The sequence below is a fragment of the Rhipicephalus sanguineus genome, chromosome 1, assembly GCF_013339695.2.
Source record: "Rhipicephalus sanguineus isolate Rsan-2018 chromosome 1, BIME_Rsan_1.4, whole genome shotgun sequence".
NCBI lineage: Eukaryota > Metazoa > Arthropoda > Arachnida > Ixodida > Ixodidae > Rhipicephalus > Rhipicephalus sanguineus.
Window position 1 is genome coordinate 234,103,401 of NC_051176.1, and position 27,807 is coordinate 234,131,207.

At 45.9% G+C, this 27,807-nt stretch overlaps 1 protein-coding gene and 1 long non-coding RNA gene across 2 annotated transcripts in view; one reads left to right on the top strand and one right to left on the bottom strand.

Moving 5' to 3' along the window:
- Positions 1 to 3,890: 3,890 nt before the first annotated feature.
- LOC119374782 (uncharacterized) lies at positions 3,891 to 27,153 on the bottom strand. The gene is made up of 3 exons (XR_007417902.1): positions 26,874 to 27,153; positions 8,366 to 8,433; positions 3,891 to 4,261 (listed from the first exon to the last, which is right to left on the bottom strand). It is a non-coding gene; the product is annotated as an uncharacterized LOC119374782 (long non-coding RNA).
- LOC119374771 (uncharacterized) overlaps positions 20,027 to 27,807 on the top strand; it is an 89,260-nt gene continuing 81,479 nt past the window's right edge. The window contains exon 1 of the mRNA XM_049420309.1: positions 20,027 to 20,461. The gene's annotated coding sequence lies outside the window, so the exon portion shown is untranslated. The remainder of the gene's footprint in view (positions 20,462 to 27,807) is intronic.

The window sequence follows — 27,807 nt, forward strand, 5'->3', positions numbered from 1 at the left end:
GATTCTTGAGGCGATGAACTGCGATACTGAGGTCAATGGATGATTATTTGGAAAAGTGGTTCAGGGCACCTTTAAAACATACAGAACGGCCAAATGATTAACGTATTCTTCGTAGTCGAAGGTTAATGAATCCCTGCCAATAAGGTCAACATTCTGGCCTTCTAAACTATGTATCCTCTCAAGCTTCTCAGTATTATTTGACGTGGAAGCATCCCAGAGAACACACGTACACTCAAGAACTGATCTGGTATAGCATGTGTTGTATATTATGTTAAGTGGCTTGTAAATTCAGCGAATAACTTCGAGCTACGTCGGAGAAAACCCATAGCTTTACTCTCTTCAGCGTCGGCATGGTCGTCTTGTCACTGCTATGATAATCAGGCCGTGTAATAAACCCACAAGCTTTCAAGCTCCGCCACATTAGTTATTAGGTTATCATTAACTTTGTAGGAAAAATTAAGGGGGTTCTTGGGTAAACGTCGCCATGTAAGCTTTTCTTTAGTTTGATTTAATTGCACTCGTCACTGATTGCATCATTGATAGACTTTATATATGTGCTTCTGAAGCGTTTCAGCATCTCCCGTCGTGCTCTTTACTCTTTCCAAAACGCAGTGATCTGCTAACAGCCTATTGTGATGCCACATATTCAGTAATATTATTTACGCATAATAAAAACAAAAGGGGCTCCGAAACAGAACGTTGAGACATTCCAGGCGTGACTTTCTACAGACGTGAGTGAATCAGAAGCATGGAAGACAGCACGGGTGCTGCTAGTGCTCAATTCCGGAAAAGAACCTGCGAACCTTGTCTGATGTAGACCAGTATCGATAACATCGTGCGTATTAAAGTTGATAGGTTAATATGTACATCATAAGCTTGGTATCTTGAGCAAGGAAGAAGACTGCCATCGTGTGTGGGCGCATTTCGCCTACGGCTCAGTGCCCGGGATGGTGTTTTTCACCTACTAAGACACATCGAGCACCACCGCGTCAACGGCCTGTCGACACTTGCCGTCTTTATGGACGTTGCCAAAGTATATGACTGTGTGCTTCAGAAAGACATCATCGACGAGCTCCAAGCCATAGGCGTGTCGGGAAATGCTCTTCGTTTCACATATGAATTTCTTGGAGGTTAATGGAAAGCAATTAAAGAGGACGAAAAAACAACTTGCCGCCATTAGGGACCGAACCTACAACCTTCGGATAACGCGTTGTTTTTTCGTATACTTTGTTTCCTTGCAATTTATGTCATAATTACTACACTGCAGTTAAAAACTATAATGTTGGTTCTGCTTTCCTTGGCTTCGTTGTGTCTTGATTTTCATTAGGCTGCGTCTAACAAATTAACGAGCCCTTGATCTGTCCTCCTTCTTTCGTTCTTTCATCTCTGTATGTAAAGAATGGCGAACCGCAACAAAGACCTCTCTGATGCCCGGAAAAATGCAATGCGGACCACGAACTGATATCGGTCGCTTAGATTAAGTTCTTCACATCCGAAATCCGCAGTAGTTGCCAAGCCAGAGGTACGAGATGAAGGTTGCCTTCCATCTACTGTTATCGCAAAGGTGCGATTGCGAAGAAATTAGTAGATAAATCTTTGACCCACGAAGGAAGTCCCAATTAGATGAGGTTAGCGATTAAAACTGTTGAGACATACTCAACGGCGCTCGGGCAAGCAGGGTTGATCATTTCAGCCTACAAGTCAACCAATGTTGCGATGGCCAATAAGGCAGGACGCAGAAAGCTTACACAGTGCCATTTTACAATTAGACTCGGTGCAATGGCAATCCCCGATGCATCTTAGGTCCGCCTCAGGGGCGTAGCCAAGGGGGGGGGGGGGGTGTTCAAATCCCCCCCCTGAAATTTTTCAATTTTGCTTGCGTATATATACACGCACACATACAAACGCACGCACGAACAAACATAAAGTATGGTTGAACCCCCCCCCCCCCCCCGAAAAAAATTTCTGGCTACGCCCCTGGTCCGCCTACTGGGTCTTGATACTCACCGGTCTGGCAGTAGAGCACATTGTTGCAAATGGGTGTCCGGACACGTGAGTGCCGAAGCCACTACGGAGGATCGGACGACCTTAGTACATAGGGCCCGACATTCAGTACGCTTTTTTTTTCGAACAAGTGTACTTACAAAATGTACAGTGAGTATGCATTTTACTGAGTCATCTTCCACTGTCAATGATGACCCAGATTGTATACTCTCCGGTCCCTCCGTTCGGCCCTCGTGCCTTCAACACCGCAGACTCCTCCTCCATTGGTGGCGGCCGATTGAAAGAAGGCAAGGAGACAGGCAGTCACGTAATGCTACAGCCCAATCAGCACCGCGGTAGCACGTATGGCGCCACGGTGAGTTCGCACCGGACTCGTTGACTTCGCTCCCGCTTTCTTCTACGAAGCGTGCTGGTCCCCAAAAAGACTTCAACGAAGAGGATCCCGTAAACATAAAGCCAAGGAAAGCTATGTAACGGCTACGTTGCCGCGGGACGGTCGAAGTAAAGCTTCCGAGAATGCATCCGAGGTCGTACGTACACGTGCGGACATAGCTTGCGAGGATGGACACGTGCTATGCTCTTTCTCTCTCCTCCTTTCCTTCGGACGCCTGCCCGATCACAACAACACTGACTCCGTAAAGTCAAAATTACACAACACTTCGCCTTATCCGTCGTATTGCATCAAAAGAAGCTGGAGTTAGTGCTGTCGAAGCTCGACGGCTGACACGTGCAGTCTTGCAGCCACAAATGTTATACCTACCACGCACAATTTTCAACGACTGTCGGGTGCAGTTGGCGCAGTTGGAGACAATAAACCGCGATGCTATGCGCACAATCACAGCGCTACCCTGCATCACCCTGATACCCACCTTACAGGAACATGCGAAGCTCAACACAACTGCAGAGCTAATTTAACAACGTGAAAGAGCGCGTGAAAAAAAAAAAAAAAAAAAAAAGCTTGTTCCTTTTGTCGCTGCGTTGCATGCTCATTTTCAACGTGGCTCCCGGGTAGACAATCAGCCCGATCCGATGGCTTCCTGGGAATTCACCAACGTCACAACTAACAAACCGACGAAGTTACGACGCAGTGATATCGCAAATTAATATTATTGGTAAGATTAATGTGACCGATGCATCATGCGTCAATACCTCCAAAGTCTATGCAGATCGCACTAATACCCCACCAGACGGCGGGGGAACATCATTCCTTAGTACTACACATAAATTTATCAGCGGCCACCAGCGTTATTTATCTACGGAAGCCAGCACTCTTGGTAGTGGAGCTTCAAGCCATCCACGATGCCCTAAAAGATTTCTCCTCTAAGCTGCTTACAGTTAGCAGCTGTACATCTTCACTGACGCTTTAGGGGCTATAGAGCAACTGAAAAAGGTTTGTTTACGAAGGTGATATAAATCTGAGAGGCGATGCACATATGGATCGTAAAACAGCTATTTGCGTCAAGGAGAGAGGTAGTGATGCCAATAAATTATACCTGATGCCTGTCGATATGTCTGGGCGTAGTTTGGTTCTGCCTTTGACAGCGCTCGGGATGCATATCCCACGGGCTGCTGAGATAGCAGTGGGTGCGCTCGGATTGAAATGAACGAGAAGCGATTTAAATCGTATCTTTATTATCGTTTTCAATATGTAAGGTTTAGTGATTGTTCATCTAGAGTTCAGCGCATTAAAGATGGCTTTCCACAAGGCAGTGGCGTAGCCAGGGGGGGGGGGGGGCACACCGGGCCCGTGCCCCCCCCCCCCGAAATTTTTTTTTGCTATGGCATACAGAGCCCGAAATGACACTTGACCACATCTGTCTGCCCGGCCCCCACTTCACATCAAGGAGGTGCCTCCCCCCCCTCCCCCCCGAAAAAAATTTCCGCCTACGCCCCTGCCACAAGGCAGTCTCTTAGGGCCTCTGCTCTTCAATATTTACGTTAATGCGTAATTCACATTGGCAAGGAGGCTAAGTACGTTATATGTGAGCATTAGAACTCCTTTATTATTAATTTTCTTCCGATAACGCTGCTGAAGTACTGTCCGGAGAGTGCTAACACCCTTTACCACATGGTATGGGGATGCCGAAACAACCCAAGTATCCCGCCCATAGACGAACAGAGCATCTAAGAAAATCCGGAAGACCAGTGGGAGGCGTTGCTGACGTCACTAAACCCTGAGGACCAGCTCCGACTGGTGGACAGGGCTCTGGCATCAGCTGCAAGCCATGGCTACCTGGAATAAGGAAATCACCCACCTCTGGGCGAGAGAACGCGCGCCTGGTCAGACAATAAAGTTTAATTCTCTCCGATAACGCTGCACCACTGTCAGAGGCCGCTAATAAGGTTTTTGCGTCTGACAGAATGGTCATCATGCAATTCACTATAATAAATAAATGAATAATGAAAGGCTGTTATCAAAGGCTGTCACCCAAGAAACAAGCAAATCTTGAACCCGGGTCTCTTTTAGTCAATAACACTATCATAGAATATGCTGAGTTTACATGCCTTGGTATTGTATTCACTGCTACATGACGGATCGTACACCAGTATTAACAAATTGTGGTTACTCTTTCTAGGATTATTGGAATTTCGTCACGTAATAAACTAACTTTATTGATTAAAAATTGATCTAAACCTGTAATATATGTTCTGTTATTTTTACTTAAGTCAACAGCTTTTTGGTTTGTGTAACGCCACCTTTCTAAACATGCAACGCTAACTCGTTCTTCAACGGAAAACGCTCCAATAATTCCTAACGCTTCTGCCTACGTTCATCCGATACGTTTGCCATATAAAATTCTGCTAGTGAATCGAGCGTTTCAGTACAAGCTATCTTTTACAAAAAGGCACTAACACTAAATGATTATTTTCGTCTTCGAATGATCACACTGACCCCACATAAAACGGCGTGCGAAACTGGACTATGCAACACGTTTGTCTTAACCCGATGCAGAACTTACGGTTTCAGTATGTCGGCATGTTTTACTTAAACGCTTGAATACTAAGTTTAACGAGAATTTACATGCTATGTCCTTTTCTCCATGCGAGATTCGTTAGTCGTTTTACCACATATACATTATTTTCTTCTCATAACGACTACTTTGTGCCCATCGCTTTCTTGTAAATGTTTCATCGAGGGCAACAAGGAGCTGTAAAAGCGCATAACAGGTATACGCTCAGATGTATTTTATTTTTCTTATTTTGCCCTTTTTTATTGAATGCGGCATTTACACTAAATTGTAATATACATCATGTGTAATAATATGGTTTATTGAATCAAGATAGTCAATGTAAAACGGTGCAATCGCATGTGGCTTATGGTGATATGTCACGCTTCTTTTTCTCGCAGCTGCCAACGCTGGTTTGTGAGTTCGAGAGCTTATATAGGTAGGGCTCCATGTTTTCGGATAGATCCGAAAAAAAAAAATCTGATAGACACTCGCCGCTAAAATTTTGCACGATTCGGATTTATCCTATAAACTCCGATTCTGAAAGGGCATTTTAAACGTGGAAAGGGCATTTTCAAAGCTGGGAATCATCAATCGAAAGGAGCACGCTTCCAATCAGAGACAGCAACCTCGTAAAGTACGCTTGAGTGTATTACAACAAGCTTTAAGGTTGTAATACGAACAAACGTAAGTGTTTTGTATTGAAGTATGTATGCTTGTGTGTATACGTGTTTGTGCGTTCGAAACGTCCAGACATTTAAAATACACTTAGTATGTTCTGACGTTTTCTTGTTCAGATATCATTTCATCTAAGATTTAGGGGTATTGAGAATAACGCAAAATTAAACACCGAATTTCGGAGAATTGGGGATTTACGAGAAATGAACTCCGATAAACGCCGAATTTGGCCAAAAAAATAAACTCTGACAAACACCCTCCGAATTTCAAGAAAGATAAACTCCGAAAACACAGAGCCTTACTTATAGGCAAGCGTCGTATGAACTAATTTTTCCTTTTTCCTGTCCTCCCCCCCCCCCCCCTCCGCTTGTTCTACTTGATGCTGAACAGAAATGAAAAGTTCGATCGACTATATACACCGACGGCGCAGCGTCTCAAAGCTTTTTCGCGTCTCTTCTGGCATCCTATAACTGCTGAGCACGAGCGGTTCGCTGACCCAACTGCGCCAGCTTTGCGGTGATGATGGGGATGAACAAACTTTAATTCGCCGAAAGGTCCCCCTCTCCCTCTTGCAGTGGAGGGAAAAAGTGAACCTAGACGTCGGCCATGATCCCGTGAGCCCTGGTGGCGTCTATGGCCTGCCGGGTTAAGCGTGACTGCTCTTGCGCTGCAAAAAAAAAAATTTAAAAAAAATCGGCAGATCCCACGCGTTGTGGGAATCGGTTTCATGCGAAGCACTAAGCGAGTACTTCTATGCTGTATTTTGTGGCTTTGAGCCAAGCGTTAAGCCCTGCGTCGCCTCACTGTATGTGAAGGCTTGTCAGGGTTTATGAAAGCCCCGTATGAGAAAATGCGATTCTGTGTTCTGTTTGAATTATTTAGCATGTATTTATTGTCATACAGTTCGTTTGAAGATGTTGCGCAAAGAACTCATATCCATCAGTACTCGACCGCATATGGTGAACTGTAAACAAGATCAAAGCCATAGTCTTGTTTTTTTTCTTTGGCCGCATTATTCGTTGCCTTTTATGGACGTTACCTGACTTACATTTGACTTTCAAATAGAGACCTTCGGTTCCCAGTTTTACTACGCAAGCCCACTGCTACTTTGTCCTAAACTATATTTCTCCCGTTAGAAACATTGCAACACGTATCACAGTCTAGACACATGAGTGTTGTGTCATTACTTTTGCTAGTTAACGCTTACCGAACAACGTCGAGCGTACGGCAAGCCTCGGAAACTACGGAGGCGTTCTATTCACTCACGCGACCATCAGTCGGTGATTTCATAAAGAGACCAGTCTCTAAAATGGAATTATAAAACATAAGTGCATTATCTTGAGATCCCTTAATAAACTTAACGACCCATAAGTTTTTCAAAGATTCTTCTTCTTCTTCTTCTTCTTCTTCTTCTTCTTCTTCTTCTTATTATTATTATTAATATTATTATTATTATTATTATTATTATTATTATTATTATTATTATTATTATTATTATTATTATTATTATTATTATGTTGTTGTTGTTGTTGTTGTTGTTGTTGTTGTTGCTGTACGGCGTTCCCTCAAAATGTCATATTCAGAAGCAGCCTCCACGATTTCTAAACGAGCAAAAAAGTGCACATTTTTCACATTATCATTTAAAGCCCCATCTGTTCTTCCCAGCAGTAAAGCCAGCGTTGCTCAACACAGGCTCCATCCCATGTCGCAATATGGCTTGCGTCTCGGGCATGTCGACACGCCGTCCTTCACGGTCTACCCGATGCGCTGTGCGCGATAAGACGTTCCTGTAGGCACGCATACGCGCAGATGTTGCTGCAGCCTGAGAATGTCCAGCTCCATCATACGTAACTGAAACACGGTAATTGCGACGCCTTAGGCTCAAACGCTTTCGAGGCTCTATAGGTGGCAGTTGTCAGCCTGTTCCCTCCCTATATTTCCTGTGTGTCCTTGCAGGTATGTGTATACGTAAGAAATAGTAATACTGCTAAACCTCAAGATAATGAAGTTAAATAGAGCGAAAATCTCAATATAACCAAGTATTTCACTTTTCACAGCCGCTCATGCCCGTAGAACACCGTGTTTTTGAAACCTCAGTGTAACGAAGCGTGTACGCGTCATCCGTGATTTATAACGAAGCTTCAGTTATAGGGGAACATCGATTGAACGCGATAGATCGAAACTTCCGCCGGATGCAGTCGTCATATGGTCGAGTTGCAAGTGGTTTTTGCAAACGCTTATCCAATATTACCACAGTGCGTTGGACCTGCACTTATATCAGTTTCACGCGTGGCGTTCCGCCGCTGTGAAAGTCACTTCTTCGCCGGCGCAGCACCAGGCCGCGGTCGACGCATTTCAGTTTCGAGAAAATTATTTTTTTTTCGCGCTATATTGAAATTACTTTTCCTTTTTTTTTTTTGCACAGCCGTATTTTTCAAACATTCTGCAGGCACTTCCCGTGCAAAAAAGGAAGCCTTTGGCCGCTACACCTTGCTTAAAATGTCGATTATCAATTTAAAGAAGTTTAGATCTAACGAAGTAAATTGTCGATTTCACCAAATCCGTTATATGGAGGTTTAACTGTAACAGTAATAATTGAGGCTGTGAAGTAAGACTTAGGTCGTAGAAAAGCAAGAGTCCAAGTATAAGACTGCTTGATACTGTTAAATAAAACAACCTCTTAGGAGTCGAACATTCTCGTTTCTCAAATCAGGGTGGCGATCACAAATCCTTACCGAGAACCGCGGTTGTCTTACTCAACTTTTTCTTTAGTAGAAGACCTGGTATTCGAGGAGTACAGCCTCTAAGAGAGAGAAATTTTATGTTAAGAAAAGTGCTTGTCTCTGGCCTGCTGAGAGTCTTGTTTCTAGCCTGCCGCTCCACAATTGCAGTACAGGGAGAGAGAGGGAAAATAGTCGAAAGGGTTGAGGTGACGACAAAATGCTTTAGTGATGGTTAGCTATTCACTATGTGCACGGCTCACACGCCGTGTGAAATTCTTGCAGCTCGACACAAGTTATCGGCAAAATGCGCTGCTGGTGTTTTCTGCGCAAATCGCACACAGATGTTCCGCACATGGATCAATCAGGATCACACCGTAACAGATAAAACGCAATTAAGTCCTCTACTTGTGGTGGGTGAACTCGCCGACTTCGAGCGTGATGCTGAAATGGGCCGCGATTATTGTAGCTCTTGTACGGAGGTATATAAGCAATCCATGTCGTGGTCGCTCGCTTTTAAATAGCCGTAGACAACGGTTTAGAGAGCCTCAACGTGGTCGTCTGAAAGAAAGTGACATTGACGCCGTCAGGCATGCTTTCGCAAGGCGCTATTTGCTATACCCGAGCCCCCGAGCATCAACTTGATTTGCAGTTCGAATGACGAAAATTCAGGTTCGCGTTTTACGGCCAGCGATTCTGCGCTGCCGTCTCGTGGTATGTTATACAAAAGGCCCCACAATAAGAGTCTTCGTTCGCCAAATGCGATGGGTGCACGACATCCTGTGCTTATGCCATACAATATATAATGAGACATAATTTGAGGAGTGCCCTGTACTACACCCCATTCACATAATCTAAAGTTTTCTCTTTCCTTTGTTCCGTTTTTTTTTTTTTTGTGTGTGTGGACCTTCTATCGTATTTTAGTTTATTTACCTTCTCTTACCAGCACAGGGAGGCAGCCGGTCTAAGGACTCGCTGGCCTCCCTGTCTTTCCATCTACTGTTTCTCCTCCCCCCCCCCCCCTTCAGCGCGTTTACAGCCGGGCACTTAGCTGATTTCGCGGCTCGTTTTCATCTCGGCAAAATCGATTGGTCGTGCAGGGCTCACTTAGCACTACACAAATAGATCCAAAGTGGGCGCGTGCAATTTGAATACTGCTAAATACAAAAAAAAAAAAAAACAGGGGGATGAGAGAGTGCTTCGTTGGTAACCGGGAAGTACCTGGCCCGCGGCGATAAGGAAATGAAAGCGCGCGAGATAGATGACGGTTATTTTGATATGGTAGAAAGGTGCCCCAGATACGTCGTTATTGTATTACAGTGTAATATGATGCATATAAGCGCGAAATCCTTGCTGTCAAAAAAAAAGCGAGTGACAATCGCGGTAACTCGCGTGATAGTAGAACGTCTCGTAAATTCTGTAGGAAGGGCTTCGAAGTTCGAAGCTGTAAGGATCACCACGTCATGGTTAAGGTCGCACTTCAATTTGATACACCAGCCTTCAAAACCGACAGTCAGATCAGACGGTCCAGCCAACCTGATCTAAACAGTTCCATGGGAAAGTGTATACCGTATACAGAACGCAGCTGGATGCAAAACAACTCTCAGCTAAACCAGTTGATGGGATTTCACTTACGAAGGCTCTCCTTCGGCCACCTGGTGCTCTTACAGGTTCACTGAGATTTCAGCGTGCGGGCGTTTTTGTGTGTTACGCCCGCTTGTCTTCTGAGCAGTTTATAAGGCATGCTAAGATAACTGGAACAACGCCGATGCCGAGAAGTTGCGGAGGAAGGTCTAATCATGAGAAAAGTCACAGTTTCGCCGCAAGGGCGAAGCAATGAATGCGATAGCAAGAAATTGGAATGTCACACCGTCGAAGAACGACAAGCAGCTCGATACTTGCAGCGTGCAGCTTAAGCACAAAGGAGGACGCCCGAAATGAACGCACAGGTATACACAAGACAAGCGTGCACTAACAACAGTCACAGTTGTTACGTCCTTGTGCTTGAGAAACGCACAATGTTTGTTTGTTTGTTTGTTTGTTTGTTTGTTTGTTTGTTTGTTTGTTTGTTTGTTTGTTTGTTTGTTTGTTTGTTTGTTTGTTTGTTTGTTTGTTTCCTCAAAATCATGGCACATACCCACTTTGGAGGATTGGCCAAGACTGCGTGTCGACAATGGAGAATCAGACGCTCTTAGATATTTCTTTTTCTTTTAAACTGCGGCGCGTGGAGTGACTCTGCGTCTCCTGTCACACGGGGGCGTCTGACGCAAAGTGTGCCTAGGGTGCCTTGATGCGCGTTTTGTTGCGCGGCGCACACATCGAGGCACACTAAGTGTGCCCGGTGTTCTTTTTTTTCATTCCACATCACCAGTGGGTACAGAAAGGGGCAACTTTGTCGTGCGAGTCTCAAGGGCAGTTTTCAAATTGAAAGAACATATGAGAGCGTTGCGTGGTAGAAAACACGCTCAAGCTCCTCCGAGATCTACGTACCACCATCGGTAAATGGTGAACATAAATAGTTGCCGCTATTTCACCGGCGCGTACATGGCGTGTGGTTGAGCTGTCTAACGCAGCGCGCTGTGGCGCGAGGGGTCGCTGGTTCGAATCCCCGGTCGGGTACCCCAGAATATTTTAAATGCGAAGCATTTCTTAGCGAACTTCTGCGACTTTGAGCGTATCTATCTATCTATCTATCTATCTATCTATCTATCTATCTATCTATCTAGCCGCCTACGACTTTGGGCTCTCCTGGTCGCTTGGTTAATCGAATGTACACCAAAATTGGTATGGCGTAACATGACTGTATGACGAACATAAATGACAAGTCATAACATGAAATTCATGGCACGCATGTCATGTACAGCATGATTTACATGCCACGCTCATGGTGCGCTTGCGGCCGTTTCGCTAGCTTGATATACACCAAACTTGGTATCTTGCAACGTGACTGTGTGACGAACATAAATGACACGAGTTAACATGAAAATCATGACACGCATGTCATGTACAGCATGACTTACGTGCCACGCTCATGGTGCGCTGGTGGCCGTTTCACTAGCTTGATCTACCCCGAAATTGGTATTGCGTGACGTGACTGTGTGACGAACATAAATAACACACGAGTTAACATGAAAATCATGACGCGCATGTCATTAACAGCATGACTTACGTGCCACGCTCATGGTGCGCTGGCGGCCGTTTCGCTAGCTTGATATACACCAAAATTGGTATCTTGCGACGTGACTGTGTAACGAACATAAATAACACGAGTTAACATGAAAATCATCACATGCATGTCATGTTCAGCATGACTTACGTGCCACGCTCATGGGGCGCTGGCGGCCGTTTCGCTAGCTTGATCTATCCTGAAATTGGTATTGCGCGGCGTGACTGTGTGACGAACACAAAAACACGAGTTAATATAAAAATCATGACACGCATGTCATGTACAGCATGACTTACATGCCACGCTCATGGTGCGCTGGCTGCCGTTTCGCTAGCTTGATCTACCCCGAAATTGGTATTGCGCGACGTGACTGTGTGACGAACATAAAAACACGAGTTAACATGAAAATCATGACACGCATGTCATGTACAGCATGATTTACATGCCACGCTCATGGTGCGCTGGCGGCCGTTTCGCGAGCTTGATATACACCAAACTTGGTATCTTGCGATGTGACTGTGTGACGAGCATAAAAACACGAGTTAACATGAAAATCATGACATGCATGTCATGTACAGCATGACTTACGTGCCACGATCATGGTGCGCTGGCGGCCGTTTCGCTAGCTTGATATACACCAAAAATGGTATCTTCCGACGTGACTGTGTGACGAACATAAATAACACGAGTTAACATGAAAATCATGACACGCATGTCATGTACAGCATGGCTTACGTGCCACGCTCATGAGGCGCTGGCGGCCGTTTCGCTAGCTTGATATACACCGAAATTGGTATCTTGTGACGTGATTGTGTGACGAACATAAATAACACGAGTTAACATGATAGTCATGACACACATGTCATGTACAGCATGGCTTACGTGCCACGCTCATGGTGCACTGGCGGCCGTTGCTAGCTTGATCTACCCCGAAGTTAGTATTGCGCGACGTTACTGTGTGACGAACACAAATAATAGGAGTTCACATGAAAACCATGACACGCATTTTCCTCAGTGAGATACAAGACGATGTATGCAGCTCTTTGCTGGCTGCTTCGCATTACATCGATTCCCACAATGCGTGGAATCTGCCGGCTTTTTCTGCTTTGTTTGTCGCTGCCTTTTTTATATAGACATATACATATCCGAGACATGACGGCGACGGCAAAAAGCCACTGAGAGTGTCCATATAATTGCTATCGCAATAATAAGAAAAGCGAATGAAGTGCTCGTCAAATGCCGGAATAAACGTATACAACACTCTTTAAAAAAAAATAAAAGGTGAGTAAACAGTTAGCATGTATTTACTAGTTGCGAGCGTATTTCACTACCATCGCGACACCCCTTTACTAGCCAGCAACTAGTAAAGCTAGAAAAATTTCCTCTTACTAACCCGGGAGGTTTTTTAGCGTTTTTAACCAGGTAACTATAAGCCACCTATGTTGCCAGATGCTTCGTAGATGCCGCAGTATATGGTGCCGTAATCGTGACAGCCTTATGTAAAATTTACACAAATCTTAATTTTCTTGATTACGCTGAAGAAACAGTTCCGCGCTACGTGATGTCACACATAATTCAAATAGTAGGGTCCAAGATAGTGGGTAGAAAACATCGATTATTCTTTTAAATTATATGGCTGCTAACCGGTAAACGGTGTGCTATCCCAAAGTAGGAGCATAAATAGCCTTCAAGGTGCTGTTGGAATAGATATTCGGGTACGGAGAAGTCTTCATATTCCGGGTGGGCGTGAGTGTGTGTTCTCGTTTGTGGTCCGTTCATGCCTCTAGGTACGTTGCTGTGATGTGTACTTACCATGGAAATTACTTGAAGTGATTAGCCGTTATAATTACTGTAAGATGACAATGCTGCGTCATTTTATCTTATATGTGCTTTTTGTAATAGAATCAACTTGATATGGCAATGCACACGCACATAAAAACCAAATAGGCAAAAAGCTCTAGTTGGGTAATTGTTCACTAGTTTTAGCACGGCCACTAAGTTTCTAGTGCTGTTACTGAGAGCTTAGCAACGGACTAACCATTCGAGTTCGTACTGTTCATTTACTAACCGGGTGGCGCATTTCACTAACCTGCATTTTACTACCTTGATTTACTAAGAGGTTAGTGCTTTTTGTTACAACTAAATGGTTAATATTTATAGTTAGTGCATATGCCGCCCATTTTTTCTAAGAGTGAAAAGTGTCTAGAGGGGAAACAGTCGAGCAACAGAAAATTGAAGAAGCCAGTTACACAGAAGGAAAGAAGTTTGCAACGCAAGCTGCCAAGTCTGCCAAGATCTCAGTTAACAAAATGGAAACCGAGCGTGCATTCAGTGAAGCACGTTGAGATACATATTGAAGCGATGAACTGAAGGGACTTCAGTTAACATTAAAGAAAAGAATCGGCTACAACTTGGGCTCCGTGCTTTCGGATAAATCCGAAAAAATGCGAAATACACTCGCCGGTAAAATTTTTGACAATCCTGGTTTATCAGATAAACTCCGATTTTAACGGTCAATATGACCCCGTTCCATTTTTTGTCGAAAGGGCATGTTCTAAGCGGTCACTGATATCACCGGCCGGTTTGGTCGATATTAACTTTGCCTCGCGTCAACAGTATCTCGTAGACCGTACCCATCGCAAATTTAACAATTGGGCTCAACGTCAACGTATGTGGGGCCCCTGGGAGCGCGAGACGACATCTTGATATACGGTCCCCTGGCGGCACTGGGGCGCGCCTGACGACATCGAATATACGGACCTCGTAAAGTATGCTTGCGTCTATTACAACAAGCTTTATGGTTGTAATACGAACAAACTTAGATGTTTTGTATTCAAGTATTTGTGCTTGTATGTATATGTGTTTGTGCGTTCAAACCTTCCAGACAACTATAGGATACGCTTCCTGTGTTCCGATGTTCTCGTGTTCATATCTCATTTCATCTAAGATATCGGAGTATTTAGAATAATGCAAAATTAAACTCCGAATTTCGGAGCATTGGAGATTTACGAAAAATAAACTCTAGCAAACGCGGAATTTCCGTCAAAAAATAAACTCCGAAAAACACCCTCCGAATTTCAAGAAAAATAAACTCGGATAACACGGAGCCCTATAGTTATAACCTATTCCCGCAGTAACGGGATGCACAGATGGAGCACAGATGAAATTTTCATGGCTGACCGCGTCTTTAGTAGAACCTAAACTAACTAAACAATCAGCTAACCAATCCTTCACGCGCCTATTCCTTTTCTTTTCTTTTTATCTGGAGACGCTTGCGCGGGGCCCAGCAACATTGACTGTCTGTGCAGATGTTAGGTTCGCAGCGCCCATACACCGGAGTTCTACCGTCACCGCCAGTAGAGGCCGGAGCGCGATCATGAAAACAGCACGACGCACAAAACAGCTGCTTGTTCTTATTCCAATAGGTCTTTGGGCTGCTTACGAAGAAATCTATCAAGCGGTCCCGGCTGCGGCCCCTCAAACTGCCCGCTTAAGTTCGGGCTGTAAAATAGGCTGCATGCAGAAAATGCACGTTGGAACGATGTACAAGGGTAGAATGGACACTGCAGCATTTTAAAGCAAATGAGAGGGAGAAAGAGAGAGAAAAAAAACAAGACAAGCCGATCAAGCATTCGCGACAAAGATACGAAGAGGTGAACAAAACAAAACAACATTCTGTAGACCAAACAGCCGAGCAATGTTCCTATTGCACTTTGGCCGTACATTGGACTCATGTGTCAGGCTGCCGAATTTCTGGACAGGTCAGACATGGACCAGACGGTTAAGTATACCACAGCGAGATGTCTAGACGGAAGCCATTAATGCGCATGCAGGCAGAGTACGGGTGGTGTTCCGCCGCCGGTCCCACAAGACATTGCGTTGAATTAATAACCTTGACAGCTGGCGAATTTTCTTCAAGTGCCGTTGGCTCTATCGCATTAACGATCCGTTATTCTGTCTTTCTGCTATCATTTCTTTCTCGATTTTGCTGCCACATCATGGCATGATATGCAATTCTAACAAAGTATCTTTTTAAAAGTGGTAGTTACCTGAAAAAAATAAGCGATTACTTTTCCTGAATTAACCCTCCATGGTAGCTTAGCAGGTAAGCTGTCGCGCTACTATAAGCTCGACGATTTCCAGCCACGGCGGTCGCGTTTCGATGAGGGGGGACTGCAAAAACACGCGTACACTTAGATTTAGGTGCACGTTAAAGAACTCCAGCTTGTCGAAATTAATGCGAAGTTCCCCACTACAGTGTGCCTCATAACTATATGGCAGAAGGTCAGGGGAATACGAAAGCTTGAAGAGATGAAAAATTCGTGAACACGGGGTGTCGTGGGGGAGCCAACGTTCCGACAAGCGGAGTTGTCTTCTTCAAGGCTGCAACTGCAGTTGTAGCCTTGAAGCCGTCTTCTCGAATTTGTCCATCTGATAATCATATGGTGGTTTTGGCACCTAAACCCCAGCAGTCATTATTACTTGGCTGAATTGTTTGGTTATTTTTCTAACGTCCCTGTTGGCAAGTGAATTCTATTACATTTACTAGAAAATTAATAAACAGTTGCTGTAAGCAGCTACATTTTCCCGTAACGTGTGCAAGAATTAATGGCGTAGAGCAAGTTCGAAGATATTCAGCGCAAATAGAACCCTGAGACATTGCCAGCGCAAGATACGCTATATAGCAATCAAGCGACCGCATACCAGCGCATTCTTGAAGGATATTTTTTCGAATTTTTTTCTATATCTAAACCTCGCAATGCTGCTCACAGCTATTGTTGTTCATGCCACGATGAAAGAATTGGTGCTGTGTTTAGGCGAGTCAGAAATATTTCACGATGGGCTGCTATCGAGCAGTATGTACACATGCAATTTGCGCGCTCGACAGAAATATTCAAAGCGTAGAGCGTTGGGCTGGTTGGTGGTATTACACGGTGTTGGATAATAAAGAGAATGTAAGACACATGACAAAGTATGCGAAAACCACTGCACCGAACAGCATGTGTTTCTAAGCTTTTTGTTCAAGAATGCATTTTAGCGCGGAACACGTGCGGCTGTCTATTGCGTATGCAATCACTGAGACCAGTCGATTTCAAAAAGAGTAGCCATTCCCGTGTCGCTTTGCGGGCCTGAGACGCGGGGCCACGGTCAAGGGATCTTTTGCTCTGAATTTTGTCTGTGATGTAGTTCGTTTAACACAGTCCGAAAAACTAGGTGTTCGACGTTAAAACGACCACAAAACACAATACACGTCGGATCGTCTCTTCACAGTTGTAGGAGTCAAAGGGGGGCTGGTGTAACATTCCAATAAGAAAAGAGCATCAGAGGCGGCGCAGCAAAGCGGCGTCACAGCGGGAGAGGTGCGATGGGATTTGCGTCTTCGTCGATGGGTGAACGGTCTGCGGAGGTGACAGTTGGAAACGCTGTTTTCTACACGAAGCTCGCGTCTCGGTGTGAGCAAGCGAACGGAGACCTCTCGCAGCATCTGTTCTCGGCAAGGGTATCGGAACTGTATTCTCAGTGGCAGACCGGGCAGCATCATCAGCGAGGTCGATACCAACAATATCCATTGGAATGTGACGTCATGTTCCTTCCACGGGGCTTGATAAAGTACTTCTATTGTGTGGTACACCAACTGTTCGGGGTTCCTGCGTCATAAAAATGACTGCAGGGTCTGAAGGACTGCTTTCGAGACACAGTAAACTATCCACTTCTGAGGCTGTTCTTCCACGCTGTACTTATTAACAGCACGCAAAGCAGCAAGCTCTGCTCCTGTAGATATCGCCACGCGGGCCACTCTGATCTTGGTTGTGCCTTGGCAGGCCAGGATGACAACAGCGCCTGTGGAGCTGGCGACTGAGACCGGTCGATCGGAGTAAACGCGCGTTCTTTGGTCATACTCTTCGTTCAATAATAACAATATCGCTCTTGTACCATTGTCGAATGAAGGCTCTTATTTCGTGATTCGGGGAATCGCAAAGCATAATTGTGGCAGTCTCATGAGGGCGTCACTGATGTTGCCGTTGTTGTAAAGCCCGACAGAAGGCAGCCTTGATGAGCATCGCAACAAGCATTGAAAACGCGGCTTGCGCTCTCCGATGCCACAAAGCACCATTATGGTGGCTGGGTCATAATGACTGGGTACGGAGATGTCGAATGTCGCTGTGAGGTTATCAACGGGGATGTATGTTGAAATCGGATCATCTCTATAGCGATCACGATTGCGCCATGTGTCGATGTGGTAGTCATATGGGCACGTGCGTATACAGTACCTGTCCTTACAGACTTTCGAAGATGTGAATGTTCGTCTTGCGTGTAGTCGCCAGAACCGGTAAACTGTAACGCGAATTCACAATTTCTTTTCATGGTACCAGTAGGGATGCCACCTCACACCCGTACTCTGGGCACTCAAGATCTTCGAAAGCACCTTCCCGAGTGTCAGTTTAGTTAACACAAGATTTTTTAATGGGAGAAGGATGATTACTGCCGTCAATCTTCGCTGTTTCGTGCCGTGTGGCTGCGCGCAGGTTATCCGGATAACGTTGGCATAATATTCTCTTGCTACTCTCGGGATGTTTCCCTGCAATCAATCAGTATAGAATCTTCTTTTCGGTCCAGGGTGTAATCGCCATCACACATTTTTCCCGAGCGTTAGTTCTCGATTTTTGGGAGCCGAAGCGTCAACTGCGTGGTTTATCTTTTTCAATGGTAAGGCCATTTCCCATCCCCAGTAGCAAGATGGGCGTGGGAACCTTCTGGGTCGACATCACTGTGTTCGAAAAGCTCCATTGGTGAACGCAAGCGGTGGCCCATCGTGCCGACATTTTCGATGTGGTCAAGACATCATGTAAATTCAAAAGAGGATTTAGGACTGCAAATTGGGCTCGTCGGATTTGTTTCATGGTGAAAGGTAAAAAAAAAAACAGCGCAAAAACAGGGGCCTAGCGCTGGTGTTGTTCTTCTCCTGTCCCGGTGTTAGCGCTGTTTTTTTACCTTCCACCATGAGTTTACTGGTTTACTGTATTTGATTTCTTCACTTATTCACGAGGATTTTAAACGGAACGCGCTGTAATATGCAAAGACAGAGAGTTGAGGAAGTTAACAGTAAAGGGGTGGGGAAAGGGGGTGCGTTCTGAGGAAGAAATACTTTATTTATACTGCTTTTTTGTCCTTTTTTTTTCACCCGCCGTAGTAGTTAAGTGGCTAAGATGTCGCGCTATTAAGTTTGAGGACGCGGGTTCGATTCCCGGCCACGGTCGCTGAATTTCTATGGAGGCGGAATGTAAAAACAGGCACACACACCCATGTATTAAATTTAGCCGCACGTTAAAGGGGCACTAAAGAGAAAAACGATTTTTCTCGTATTGGTAAATTACTCTCTCAGGATACCAAAAGCACCAAGCTTGCTGCGAGAAGACCCTTGGCAAGCGAGGAAACGCGCAAAAAGAATAGGCGGGTGGCGACGCCACCTTGCAGTTCCCCCACCAATCGTAGTGACGTCATAGACATTTGACGGCGTCTACTATGGCCTACGTATCTCCTAATCGGTAAAAATTGTCTACTGAGGGAGCCAGAGATTTAACATATATACCAAGTTTCAGGAAATTTCGCTGAGCCAATTTGGCCGAAATACGAAAAAAAACACATTGAAATCTGTGACGTGACAATCAGATTTCGGCAGGAAATTTAAAAGTCAAACATTTGACATCGATTTTCTCATCTATTAGCAAACCTATGGTGGTGAAATCAACGACACTAAAGACTTCAGAGGATCGTTTATCAGTCTCTAAACTAATTTATTATTTAACTTTAGTGTCCCTTCAAGGAATACTTGGTTGGTCGAAATTAATCGGAGATCACCTACTATAGCGTATACCCATCATCAATTCGTGGTTTTGGCACGTATAACTCCATAATCTGAATCGTTATTATTTTTAAGAGTTATTTTACATCAAACTGGGCATACCTCATGCGATGTGCTGGTTTCCGCAACAGCATAATGTAATAAGCCGCTAGAACATATCGATGCGAACAGAGGGAGACACTAGTTAGCGCCCTGAAACAACTGAAAAAAAGTGACGCGGAGCTCTTATATATATATATATATATATATATATATATATATATATATATATATATATATATATATATTATATATATATATATATATATATATATATAAGAGCTCCGCGTCACTTTTTTTCAGTTGTTTCCAACTATATTCATGTTTCTTTTTTTTTCTTTTTCAGATTCTGTCGGTGTTCGCGATGGTGTTACTGCATTACTTTCCGCCACGGTTACCTTTCCTGCAGCGGTTCTCGCGTCTCGGGTGCAGTCTACAAGGCCAGGCTGCCAGTAGGGGTGGGTTGCTGCAGCCTAGGGAAAAATGCAGCTTCGCAGGTCGACAGAGGGAACGTTCTCGGGCGAGAGACGCACGGTGTGGTGTGCAGGGCGAGCGGAAACGACGCCTCGAGCGGAGGAGAGGAACCTTGACACGCACCGATGCGCTTTCCTCTGTTCGTGCTCGCGACGTCAGTGAGCGCGGCTGCTGCAGATGGGCGAGAGAGAATCCGACTGTAGGCGATCAATAGAGGGCCCAGTGTCCGGGCCACGTGCGCCAAAAGCGACAGTGGTGGGGTCCGCGGAGGGGGCCCACCCTTCCACCATCGTGCTCCTAGGGAGAACTCGGTGCCCACTTCCCCAGGCGGGTGGTGCAACGATGATCCGGGGTGCGGGGGAACGCGTAGCGAGGGTGAGCCTGGCAGGCGGAGCAGAGGGGGAGGGGTGTTGTTGCCAAACCGTGCGGCGACCGACCCCGGACTGCAGCAGTTGGGCGTCCCCTACGCTGGTGTGCTGTTCGCGATGAACGTTGCTGCTGCTTCACCGGCCGCCGTGGCCATTCGGAATATTGCTGCCTTTGTTGGACTGCTTGGCTTCGCTGCTCGGTGAGTGCGTACTGCGCTGTCGCAACTTTTGTTTTGATTATTTTTTTTCTTTCTTGTCTTCAACTTAATTTTCACCATTCGACTACAGTGAAAATCACTCGTGACTTCTATCGGCCGTCACGCCTTTGTTACGGGCTGACGTCATCCACGGGCACCACCACTTCCATTTCAGTTCTTGCGCCCCAACGATACCTCCTGCTTTTCACCATTTAAATCTTCCCGTGAAGTACATGCATGCATGCATACAGACACATACATACATACATACATACATACATACATACATACATACATACATACATACATACATACATACATACATACATACATACATACATACATACATACATACATACATACATACATACATACATACATACATAAGCTCACGCGCACCGGCACTGAGTTGTTTGCATCATGTTTTTCCTCCGACTGTATGTAAGAAAGAAGGCGCCTCAGGCCCGTGTCCTGACAGTTCATCCAGACAGTGCAAGTCGGTTCTATAACTGGTCGGTGCTGTCGCCGGCCTACATTTCGTTGCGAGTTGCGCCGTGCCATTACGCCGAGATGTCCCGTCTCGTGTGCACCACCCCTACGGCAGGAAAGAAATACGCGTTGTGGCCCCAAGGCGCTGCCAAGATTAGTCGCGGGGTCGCGGCGGCAGCGGGATACCTTTTGTGCGTGCGCACGAGTAAGGCCAGACGTCACGTGGTACGCGGGCTGAACGGGCTGCGGTCGCAGCGCATCAAAAGAGGCGGCTCGGCGTTCGGGGCTGCTGCCCGCCAGAGAGCCAACGCCCGATATCGAGCGGGGCGCGCGGGCCGGAAGCGAGCGGGCCGCTTGTTTACAGTTTGAGTGCTCCAGCCAACGGCCTGCCTCAGAAAGGTCGCCATCGATCGACAACTCGGTACGCGTGCGTGCGAGTACGTGTGAGCACACACACCTCGTGCAGGTACGAACGGTATGAGTAAAGCCGCAGCTTTGTTTTAACCGCGGGAAAGACAAAGGGCGGTGCCGTTGAGTGTATGCAAATAAAAGTGCGCTTTCGCGTCGCGCACATCACGGTTCACCACTGATTAGTTCGTTGGACCGCGGGCGTGGAAAAACGAAACAATAGCCCTGGAGGGTGTAGAGTTAGTGTCGTGCGCATGGGAACACGGCGTTGGGCGATATTTCACTGAAACTGCAACGGCGCAGAAAGTTAAGAGCGCGAAAGGCAAACAAATACTTAAATAAACCGCGGCAATGACAAGCGCCGCTCTGCTGCAAGGAAGGTCAGAAAAAAAAAAAAAGATGAGAATGTTGCTTCGTAAATAAGCCGAATACGGCGTTTTGTAGTTAGCATGATGATCGATAACACCCAAGCGCTTTTTTTGTGAATGCATGAAGCGTTTTGCTGGCTTGTGGGTACGGAGAGTCATTGACACTGCAGGGTCGTGTCGAGTTTCTGGTTGCTGAAAGCCTTAATTCATGGGACGGAGTACAGTAAACTTGTGAAGAACAGTACAGAGGTAGCCGCTTTTCCTCCTGCGTGCAGTGACTTGCGCACTCACTCATAAGGCGAGCCCTCCTCGCCAAACCAAATGCACACAGGAAGCCTAATTGCGGCACGTATATGCGCTCTGAATCGACCGCTTCGTAGTGTCGAAGAGCTCCAGTTGTAAATGGTCAACTTTCTATGTAAGCTCGCTAAGCACTTGCAAAGCGATCGCTAAACAATCGTTTGTACTTGGCCATATTGATTTACATTCAATGGCATAATTATTGTAGCATTTACGATTTAGCTGGTAATTGGTAAAGGGAAGCGCAATAGACGGGACAGAAAAGTGAGACAGGCAAAAACATAGTTGTGTGTGTGTGTGTGTGTGTGTGTGTGTGTGTGTGTGTGTGTGTGTGTGTGTGTGTGTGTGTGTGTGTGTGTGTGTGTGTGTGTGTGTGTGTGTGTGTGTGTGTGTGTGTGTGTGTGTGTGTGTGTGTGTGTGTGTGTGTGTGTGTGTGTGTGTGTGTGTGTGATATGCAGCCGCTTCAAATTAACGTACTTCAGAGTTCTTAGATGCAGTGTGGCTTAATTGTTGTACTCACCTACCATCAGTTGCAGGATTATTATATAAAGGGTGGAAGGGAAGGGGCAAAAAATGCATGGGCGGTTTAGCCCCGAGCCCCTTCACTACTTTTCATGTATGAAGTTATGTGAGTTTGTAGAACACGGAATGGTCTTTGCAGCCTGTACGTTTCGACAATAGGACTTGTCTTCGTCGGGGCAGCAGCGTTTTTATGTACGCCTATAGCTGACTAAACCCCCACACCACGGTGGGGTGGCGTGGCACTGGCTTCGAAACGTTGGTTCCGGCGACGTTTCTTGTTCGACAACTTCTCATCACTGCATGTCCTGAGCTTTCGCTTCACATACGTGGCTAATAGTACATGTCTTTGACTAGAGAACTTTTCTAATCTCACAATGACCGGCACTTAAACCAGGGATAACATATTGGCTACAGACGCCGGAATGTAAGTACTTCAAGATATGGCCGAGCAGTGCCATTATCGAATAACAGTACCGTAGTGTGCACACAGATGGTGGATGCTGTCTTAACTACGTACTACATCCCTGCCTAATATTCGCGACTGTTTACACGGTCGATATAATGATCGGTTCGCAATACTGGACACTAGACAGTAATTATGGGGGGGGGGGGGGGGGGGGGGCTGCTGCAAAAAATTACAAAAGTAATAAATGCCCCAGTCTGCACCTGACCAAACATTCCGACGCCAGGAATCGCACCCGGGCCTCCTGGCTGAAAAATGCAACTGGACGCTAGAACTGGACACTAGAGAGCGCGAAATAATCGCCAGGTTTTCTCTTTTCTTTACCTTTCCTTCCACTTAAAGAATAATTGTAGCAACGCGTCTACGCGAGCCGCCGAGACTCTGTTGCACAACACCGCTTTATTGTATCTCTATAGTTATGCACATATCTTGCAATACATGTATGCGTTAATACATGTATTGTTAGGTTTTTTTTTTCCTTTTTTGTATCTTTTTTTTTCTTTTTCTTTTTTTCTTTGTTTGTAACCGCCGGGGAAAATATTGTTGCGTTACTCTTCCTATGGCTGCTCTTCGGCACCATTTGCGCGTGTACCTCCGGACCCGCTGTGATCTCTGTAGCGCTAAAAAGTTAACTTTGCAAGAGCGCTGCAGCTAAAGTGTGCTCATTGGCCAGCCGGTGAGCAAGGCGCTTCAAAATGTGCCGTGACAGGAAAAAGCCAAAATTAGAAGCAACGAAGATCAACGACGGGTCCACATTATGTTCGTGCGTGCCACCGTATGTTGCAACGTGACAACGTATCATTTATATCAAATGCAGGCGTACTATCCGCCGGTGCTGGGAACGGCGAACACCTGCGCGCTTCGCGTGTTCTAGACGGTCATAAACCCCGTGCGTTTAGTTTGAAACGCGAAATATTTCTGCGCTTACTTCGACAGAAAACCGTTTCTGACCTGATCTCACTTCGGATGCAACGCCTACCACAGGCGTGCGCGTATTGGGGGCAGGGAAGATCCCCCCCCCCTTTCCTCAGGAGAGCCCGCCGCGCCGCCGCACGCCTATGACGGCTACCGTTTAATTAATAATAACATTAATATAATTAGCGTTTTGGTGGTCGCGCGTACCGAATCGGGTACCCGCACTTTATAGCACATTTACGCTACGTGCGCAGGCCTTCAGCGCACGAATAAATCTCATCCATGTGCTTGAGTCGCTCGTAGGAAAGAGTCAAAAGCGTAGTTGCGACGACGTATATATAGTATCACGTAGCGGCTTCTCATAATAATTTTTTTTTCGAAAGTCTGCCCTTAGGCATAATAATTATTGATTCAAAAATGCACATACAAATTTGCTTCGTGTATAAAGTCAAGTAATGAGCGGTGGTGAGCAGAAGCGTAGCCAGATATTTTTTTCGGGGGGGGGGGGGGGGGTTCAACCATCCTTTTTATATGTTCGTGCATGTGTTTGTATGTGTGCGTGTATATATACACATGCAAAATCTAAAACTTCCGAGGGGGGGGGTATTCAACCCCCCCCCCCCCCCTTCTGGCTACGCCTCTGGTGGTGATGTCCACGAATCCAGCGGTCAAGGTCGGGTGGTCGGCCAGGCCTGAGGCCTGTGTGCTTACGCTTGCCGTATTGCTACACGGGCTGCATGTATACATGTACACCGGACAAAGACATATCAAGTGCAGTTGGGGCGACGCTTATCACGTCTCGTCGCTGTTTCTCGCACTGGAAAGAATGCGGTCAGGCCTGCGTGTTGCGTTGCATCGCTCGATTTGCGCTGCAGTGGCGCAGTATACAGCTCAGAGCGATCATTCGACATGGTGCCTCGCAATCGATCGCCACCTACCGAAGAATAAGTTTGCGTGCTACATTTGTTGGTATCAAGAAGTGTGCCGCATCGACGTAGATGAAGATCGTAGGTGGCTTCTGTAATTAGCCCTTCTTTTTTCCTATTTTTTCTGTTCATTCAGTATAGTAATCAGCATGCTGAGAGAACGAGAATTCCTGATGGATATTCGTCCTCAAGAATCGTTGCATACTTGTTTACATAGACCAAATAGCCGCAGGGGGCCCTCATGCATGAGAATGAGATGTACAGAAGAATAAGAACTGGGGTTCATGTAGGGATCTTCTGTTGTCCTTGAAGTGAAAAGTGCCAAATTATTGCATTCTACCGAAACTAACATGAGGTGCAAATAGTTGGAGGCTCACAAGGAAGCCCTCGAAGTTAAGGACCGCGGAACGAGCGACAGGGGACTAAATACTAGACCTAATGTTAAGAAACGGGATGATGGTGATAAAAACAGGACAGCGATGTAGATTAGAGAACAATCGGGGGTAACCGACATTACAGTTAAAATTAACACCTGTTGTAGAGTTACAGAATCGGGCAAAGAAAGAGAGGTAAAGAAGGAAACGGAGGCGAGGGAAAAGGACAGGACGTTAACCGGAAGAAAAAATTCGGTACGCTACTCTAGAACGGGCAACGCGAGAGGGGTGCGTTGAAAGAGACTAGAGAGGTGACTGGAAGTACAATTTAGGACGGCGGAGAATTATAGAAAGGAACTACGCTAAACTTAGGAAAGTTGTAGGCATATGTGGAGAGAGAGGGGGGGGGGGAGCAAAATTTGTTGGATGCTTAAGTTTGCCTTGTCATAGGCCTAGCATACCACTCCACTGTGATATAAATGATTTCAGCTTAGTACCCTTGTACCTATATGAAAGGTATACACAAGCAGACACAGTTACAAGGAACCAGAAGGTCTGGCCGAGGCCAACGTCTCTGATATAAGTTAAGACCGCCTTTTTTGCGCTCAATATGCTACGAGCGCTGCTGAATAAAATATGTTGACTCAAAACAAGGGCAATCGAAAATCTCTGGAGGAGAACTCTTCTTGCAGTGGACATTAAGAAAAATATTAGGTGCGGAGGGTAATCCCAATTGTTCACGTTTACATGTACCAGTGCAGAAGCTAACGATTGTTAGTTTAGAAAATCGTGGAAAGACAGAACTTTGTATAAATTGCGCGTCGAGGCTTGGTTAAACAAAGAGAGAGAGAGAATGAAGCGGGAGAGAGCGAGACACTCGCACACGTCCAAGTGCCTCCGCGCACTCACCGGTTCAGTTTCCAATGTGGAGAGAGGTGTGTACCCTGACCTGACGCTCGGTTTAGTGAGGGTACTCATCCCTTATAAGGCATCTCCTTTCTCTTCTATCTCCTTTCTTTTCCCCACCACGACGCTCTATGTGCCGTGCTTCCTTAGGAGTTGCTAAATTAGCATCTTTTCCAACCTCAAACCTCAAAGAATTATGGCGTAGTGCAGTGGCGTAGCCAGAGGGGGGAGAGCACACCGGGCCCACGACCCCCTCACCCCCCATTTTTTTCTGCCGTGGTATACAGAGCACAAAGTGGCACTTGATCACACTTACCTGCCCGGACCCCTCGTCGGATCAAGGGCGTGCCTCCCCCGAAAAAAAATTTGGGCACTTCGCAACTGTACATGCAGTAGGCATTCTATAGGATAGTTTGAAACGGCCAATGCTGCGCGCACAGGCCGTTTATTGTCTCTATAGTATACCTCTATTAATAATAATCGTGCAAATATACGAGCCATAAACATTGCACAACTCAAGCAGAGCGGGCTAAAATCGGCTACGTGCAACTTCAATCACAGCGCCGCAACATTTGTGTAGTCAGCACACGAAAAAAAAAAAAAAACCATGAGCTAGCAAACCGTGCACATTAAATCAAAATTGAGACGGATAGGTTCGCCTAATTCTGCAGAAGTCGTATTGTGAACGCCGTTAATGATTGGTATATATCATGCAAAATAGGTTGCGTACTACTATTTACTCACTATCTGGTACAGAATGCCACGAAGTGTTGTGACTGCTTCTCCTTATCTGTTCGGTGGACGACTACGGACCGCGGACCTTGACCAAGCAAGAGGGACGCCTATCCAGCCAGTTCAAGCAGCTGCGCAGAGTTTCTTTATCGAGGGCTGCTAGTATTGTGGGAATTCGTGGAGCAGATGCGCCGCAGCTGCACGCGTCGTGCTAAAGTGGACGCAAGCTATCTATAACCATAACTTCCAGTCAACCTTATGAAGCCAGTGGACAATGAAGCCAAGGAAAGCACAGGGGCCATTATTTGCAGTTTTATAACTGTAGCGTTGGTAGTATGGCATAAATGGAAATTAATTACAGTGGACGAAATTAAAAACAGCTAGCCTTCGGTGGGGGCCGAACCCTCAACCTTTAAACTGTGCGTCCTTCTAACACTTCGTAACACAGGCACAGAAGTACCTAATAGAATGAACGGGGGAACGACCGCCGTCGTAGTTCGATTGGTAGAGCTATCGGACTCGCATTTAGAAGGTAGCGGGTTAGGTCCACACCGACGGCAAGTTGTTCATTCGTCCACTTTAATTCATTTTCATTTATGCCGTGATTACTACACTACAGTTAAAAACTACTAATAATGTCCCCTGTGCTTTCCTTGGCTTCACTGAATTGCGTCTGACAAAGAAACGAGCCCTCGATCCCCCATTCACCTTCTTTCCTTCTTCCATTCAAATGGGTAACTTCTTGGTAACTTCCTGGCTAATACGCGGCAGCCAGCCGCGTATAAGCCACCAGCAAGCGCGTATCATGTATCAGCCTATCAAAGTGGCACCAGAGGCGAGCGGCCACTTTACGGAGTCGCCTCGGTCATGAGTTCAACGTCCCGTTCGCCAACTGATGGAACTGTGGAGTATATTGTTGCACGAAGAAAGCAAGCACACAAGTACA